Raw genomic sequence first — 6,956 nt, 5'->3', positions numbered from 1 at the left:
TCTTTCCCTGCACCATACTTCCATGTTATTGATTGAAGTTATGTACCTAGAGCGTATAAGTAATTACATGCTGTAAATAGTAATCAATCTATATGTGCCTGCCTGCCTAAGTGTGTATGAACCTCTGGACCAGCGTTTCAATCCCAAGCCCCTCACTTCAGCCGCTCTCGCTCACGATCTAGGCCACGGCATTAGTCACGGTTGTTCACGCTTTCCCCCCGAGCACGCCGCCAAACGCGCCTCCATACATTAACACCAGCCGAGCGAAAATCATCTGCATAATCACACAGACAAAATTACCATTGAGATGTCGGTCCCTGAATGGCCTCCCTGATGACGAGCAAGAGATTAGAGAGAATTATGCTCCAAACGGGTCTGAACGCCAGCAGCAGTCGCGGGCACCACGAGTACCAGAGAGGCCAGGTCACAGCAAAGGGATTCAGACTGTGAATTGAAGCTTTGCAATATCACACCACATTGTTAATCTTTTCTTTTTTTTTTTCTACTTTAATGGAACAGGGTGTGAAATGTGTCAAAGTTGTACGTGTGTTTGGGGTTTAGAGACATTTGGAGAGAGCTGAGGGACTTAAGGTCTGGGTTTGAAACGTTGTCCCAGAGCTAAGAAGAAAAAAAACCCCTGTGGTTCTGACAATGTCAGGGCAAAGCTGGGCACCAGCCATCATAAATCCACTGGAAATCCAGCAGTTGTGTGACACAGCTGCAGAATGGCCTTTCTTTCTGCTATTACGCCACAGCTTTCAGCACATAATTGTCCGTCTCATTCGGCTCCACAAAGCTTTCCATTTCCCAGCGGACACCTGTGTGTGTTATGTTCTCTTTGTGAGACTGTATTGCTGTTGGGACACTCTTGCGTGTGTTATGTTCTCTTTGTGAGACTGTTTTGCCGTTGGGACACCTGCCAAGCACAGAGTACTGTTCAGCGCTGACCTGGTAAAGCACAGATGATTTGTTGTTCCTTTCTTTACTTTTCGTTCGTTCTTTCCTGGTATTTTTTTTAGTAATGATAGTGAGTTACGTTGAAAACAACCTCCCAATGTAATGGTCTTCGGTGACCTGTGATTGCCTTCTGAAACCTTAGTGAGAATAACTAGCATTGAACTAGCTTTTGCCCCTCTGAACTACTGTACAGAAGCTCCAGGAAACCGTTAGCAATGCTAAACAAACGCATCTGAATTAAGTTTACAGGACTGCATGCTCTCCGTCGCACTATACCATTTTAGTGTTACTACAAATCATCGAATTAATAGGACATCTAATTAATGTTTCCAGTAGCACCAGTCTCCTAAGCTTTCTTTCCAGTAGCCAACTAAAGCACTAACAGCGTGGCCTCTTCCTGAGCCCAGAGCCCTTATCCAGTCCGTCCATGAGATACTCAATGCTAAACCCGAGCCAGAGCAGGGTGGAGTTCAGCTGAGCACAGAGCCAGACCCGACAGCACCACTGGCTGTTTCTCTCACACTCAATGGGCCTCATAGAGAACTGGAGAGAAACTATCACTCTTTACACACACACACACACACACATGCAGTCAGATAAGTGCACACAAACACACAGATATGATCAGAGATCTGTTCCACAGGACCAGTGCTATTGCTCCAACCCCTAACTCCATCCATCCAGCACTCAACAAACCCTCAAAATTGAAGGATAGAAGTGTGTGTTTGTGTGTGTTTCGTTTGTTTAGTTTGTTTATTTACCAATGCTACCGGGTCTGAACCCTATGGAGGCAGTGGTGAGCCACTTGCCCGAGGATCCAAGCAACAGAGGCTTAACCTTGCTCAGGACATACAATGCAAGCTTGTAGGACACGCACACACACACACACACAGACACACACACAGACACACACACAGCTCATGGTGCCTGTTAACGGGCAGGTTTAATTAGAAAAATGTCCAAGGTTTGTGTTTTGTTTGTTTGTTGGTTTGTTTTGGAATCTTTATGTTGCGCCTTCTGATGCTATGCTAGCGCGGAGCGGACCGAGCTGAGCATGTGCAGGCCAGCAAAGGCATTCTATCGCTCCGCCCGTCAGCGTGCTAGTCTGGCGTCTCCTGCTAGCGGGAGGCATTTTACAGCGCGTCTGTTGGGGTTCCGATACGGCAACGCTGACCCACAGAACACACACCTTAGGGCATATCAGTCCCCCCTGACAGTCAGCATGACTGCGTGGGCTGTGGAGATGGATGTTGAGTTAGTTAGTTAGGTTGGACACAGAGGTTGATGTAGAGTGTGTGTATGTATGTGTGTGTGTGTGTGTGTGAGAGAGAGAGAAAGAGAGAGAGAGACGGAGCATAACTCCCAGACTCCCCCAGGCCTCAGAACACTCGCCCTAAAATAGCAGTGATTGTCAAGGAAAGGAAGTGAAATGTAATTGACTGAAAGTGGAGAGATAATTAAAGGAACCTGTTGGACAGGAGAGTGAAATTAATGCTCCTCAGTTAATGGCTGCTTTAGGAGAAAGGGTTTGCAAGGGAAGAATGAAAGGGAAGGAAGAAAGAACGAGAAAGTACATTTGTCCTTCATCTGGGTCAGTGTGATGTTCGCTCTCTTTTTCACTCTTGCTCTTCTTCTTCGCTCGGGTAATGAGAAGAGGCGGAGCACGGGGGGGAAAGGCGGAAGGGGGGGGGGGGGGGGGGGGGGCCGGTGCCGAAGCTCCACAAGTCCTCTTAGATACTCAGGGCATCAGAAACAATGATGTCATGATTTGTGGAACCTTCTGGTCACTCAGAGGCTGGTCTTGATTGGCTGGAGGAGAGACAGGAAGTCCACTGAAGCTCGGGAAGAAGGCAGACAAAGCAGGCATATATACACAGACAGCAACAGTGTTAAGCTCACAACAGAAGCAAAGCCAGGGGGGTGAGATGGGGGGGGGGGGGGGGGGGTAGTCTAGAAACATGTCACACAAACATTGTCCCATTAGGTCATCATCAGTTCATCATATAAAAAAGCATTTGATCTCACCATAGACAGGGCAAAAGAGACAGCCAATCAAAGAAAAGGTGCAATCATGACAACAAAGCTGAGATTCAAATCAAAGTGGTGAAGACCTTTTTTATCCTTTCATGTAAAAAAAAAAAAAACTTGTAAAAATAAACAAATAAATAATTAATAAAATTATATATATATATATATAAAAATTTAAAAAAAAACATTTAGAGACAGTCTTAGAAGCGTTGTACAGAGACCCTTGGTTGACAGCCAGGCTGCCATGGATCATGATGTCAGTCCACTGCATCCTTAGCAGCCCAGGACACCAGGGAGGAGTCAAAGGACACTTCCTCTTGGGTCAGTTTATGACAGTGTACAGTTCAACTTTTGCTCTTTAAAACAAGCAAACAAAAAAATATTAAGTGTAGAAAATGGCAGGAAAAAAAAAGGAAAAAAATCTAGATGGGTTTTAGCAATTTAGTTTTTTTTAGTTTTTAGTTTTTTCCCAGGGCTCCTTAATCGGGCGAGGAGTGAACCCGACTCGCTCATCAACACTGTTCTGTTTACAAACATAGCACATACAAACACATCACATCACATCAGAGCACATCAGGAGATTTCTGACAGCGGAAAGATTGCCAGTGCAGGGGGCCAATCCGCCTGACCTAGTCTGACCCCGCCCCGCTCCGCTCCCGGGCACCCAGCCAGAACCTCCGAGCCTCCTGGGCCCTGTAGTCCGCTCGGAGCGGGGGCCGAGTGGGCAGCCGCGCCAGGCTGGTGTCACTGCCGCACCCCACCAGCACCACCAACACTGGCACGGCTCGGCGGCGGGCGGACGGGCATTCAGAGCGAGGGTGGGAAAGGCGTTACCGTGCCAAGGCGTCAGAGATGCTTTGTCCGTGCGTGTGTGTGTGTGTTATCTGTCTTTAGAGTGGGGCGACGGGCACACCTGGGCACAGTAGAATGGACATGCCAGGGTGTCAGCGCGGATCATATGCCACGCAGCCTACCCATCTACCCTGAGCTCATCTCATAGCTTCTTGTGTAAATAAAATATAGCTTATTTTTCAATTATGTTTCCGCCTTCTTTATAGGACGTATGATAAATCATGTTCAATGGATTCTTAAAGAGCAGAGAAGAAAAAGAAAAGAAGAAAAAAAGAAAAAGATGAAATTAATAGTTAATATATTTCACCGAGTTTAAGAGAGGGAAATTATGAGATCATTTATCAGAAGAAAAAAAGACTGTAGAGAGAATGACTTTATTTCCTCCATGTTGAAGTGCTGATTTTAAAATGAACTTTTATATTAATGCTGGACAAAGGTTGTCTTATTCCTCTTTTCATTTGCCTTTCCTATTTTTATTTCTTGCCTTCCTCTCTCTGTTTTATCTGCTGAAGCTGGGATCAGACCAACTGTTACTAGGTGTGTTCTAGCATGGCCTGAGGATACAAGCTTAAAATGAAATGAACAAATCTTTTAAAATCCCTCGAAAATTGACCATTTATAAAGGTTTTCCCTGCTAAGACGGGGGGCTCATTTGTAGTGCGAATTAAGAGGCTGCATTGTATGGAAATCAATGGGAGAGAATGAGAGGAAGGTGTGAAGGTGATCCCGACACCCAGTGATGAATCCTCTGTATAGTTCAGTCGGGGGGAAAAATCAATCAGCTCTATGCGATTGGGTATTCAAAATTATTCTTTTGTTCTTAGTGTAGAGAAAGGGGATAAAAAAAGAGAAAACATTTGATACTGGGCGTTCTACCTGCTATTTAAAGCTGTATGTTAACATGAGCTCTGTGTTAAAGCCTCACTCTCCCCAGTGGTTAACCTTTAGCCTCTCTCTGCTTTACTTGCTCTCATCCATTTTGTTTTAATCAAGTTTGAGGAGGGAGAGAGAGAGAGAGAGGAAAACGTGACATATCCGCCCCTGTATAGCTGCACGTGAACAGACAGTAGCAGTTACAGACTCCAACATAACTCCTACCCAGGTCTATTTTCAGCATTTTGATTTTGTCACTTATCTTCTGGGGTATTGTTATTACTGCATTGGGTTGACTGAAATGCCATCGAAGACAATGTGCCAATATGAGAGAGAGAAGCGCATAACGGCGTGTCACGTTAACCTATGGTGTAGACAGCCTTAAACTCAGCCAGTTCTCTCCGACAATGCTGCCTGTTAAACCTTGTCAGATGCAATCTGATTATGCCAATGCTTTTTATTATTCACCTGTATTGATGTCTCTTTGATATGCATGCTCCTGTTTTATTTCAGCTTTTTTGTTATTTTGCCTCCCAAGGCATCTCCGTGACAGGGAATATTAACAAGAATGCTGTCAGTTGCCCCGAATTGCTCTGTCAGCTTTGCCTCAATCCCACTTCTGACACCAACGATTCGGTTCATTTTTTCATTGTCACCGGTTACAAGGACCAAATTTAAACAGAGGGTAACCAAAAGAGCAATTGTACCCTGTTTAACGAAATGAAAGTCACTGCGTTGACATTTTGTGGGTGAAAAAAGAAGAAAAAAATGTTTTCAATACTTTGCCGCACAGAAACAAAAATACAGCACTCCCAGCTTCATGTTATTGTTTTAAGGTTTTAATGTTATTGTTTTAAGGCATTTCTACACGCCATGTCTAATGGTGATTCTACTGAATACTTATTTACCAAAAATATTTATAGCATTATCATTTATGACCTTTTCATTTTCTAAACCTATTATTATTATTATTATTATTATTATTATTATGATTATACTGCTTAAAGAGACTCATTTTCCTTGTGTTTATGCTATGGAAACAGAGCTGTATCATAGGGTTGGCACGGGTCTGTATTTTCTCTACCCCTGCCTCTGGACGACTTCTCCCACGTAGTGCTCTTGGACTCTGTAGTTCTCTTCTTCATTATATTCTGCTTAGATTGAAAATAAAAGCACAGTCCTGTAGACCATCCTCTGCCTCAGCTCATTTCTTCTCGTCTCGTCTCGTCTCGTCTCGTCTCGTCTGCAGTGTGATTCTCCTCTCCTGGCAGCACCAGTGTTGTGGTTGTTTGTAGCTGTGAGGATGTTTGGACACAAAAGCACTTCCTGGTCCGAGCGCGGAGGATCGCCATCACTGCCTCCGACTGGTACACAGCAGCAGGGTTTGAGTTTGTGTTAGCTGTATAATCTGCGGTGGCTTTTTGTCACTAGAATTATATGCCAGGCGTGTTTGGAGCTTGTCATTGTATTAATTGAGATAATAACAGTAGCCTCATCTGAATACCAAATTAGAGCTGAGAGAGTTGGTAGAGAAATCGTTTAAAAAAGGGCGAATAGTGCATAATGAATGTGATGTGGGATGGGAGAGGAATTGATTAAAACTGAAAAATGTATAAAGAAAATCAACATTAGTGAAGCACTCACACACCCCACCACCACCGCCACCACCGCCTGAAAGAGGCGGTCCTGTCAGGCTGAAAGGCTTGCAGGCGCACCAGTCAAGATGGCATTTAAAAAGCTAATCTTGCTGTCATAGTCTCAGTCTGTCTCTGCGCCTGAAAAAGGCCTGTGGCTTTTTGACCCTGATCGACCCTTAGCCTCCCCTCCCCTCCCCACCCCCTCCCCTTCATCTGTGTGTGTGTGCGTGTGTAAGAACTTCATCTGTGTGTGTGTGCGTGTGTGTGTAAGAACTTCATCTGTGTGTGTGTGTGTGTAAGAACTTCATCTGTGTGTGTGTGTGTGTGTGCGTGTGTGTGTGTGTGTGTGCGTGTGTGTGTAAGAACTTCATCTGTGTGTGTGTGTGTGTGCGTGTGTGTGTAAGAACTTCATCTGTGTGTGCGTGTGTGTGTAAGAACTTCATCTGTGTGTGTGTGTGTGTGTGTGTGCGTGTGTGTGTAAGAACTTCATCTGTGTGCGTGTGTGTGTAAGAACTTCATCTGTGTGTGTGTGTGTGTGCGTGTGTGTGTAAGAACTTCATCTGTGTGTGTGTGTGTGTGCGTGTGTGTGTAAGAACTTCATCTGTGTGT

Source organism: Clupea harengus, chromosome 6 (assembly GCF_900700415.2).
Source record: "Clupea harengus chromosome 6, Ch_v2.0.2, whole genome shotgun sequence".
NCBI lineage: Eukaryota > Metazoa > Chordata > Actinopteri > Clupeiformes > Clupeidae > Clupea > Clupea harengus.
The sequence above is the reverse complement of the archived record's forward strand: the minus strand, read 5'-3'. Positions refer to the sequence as shown.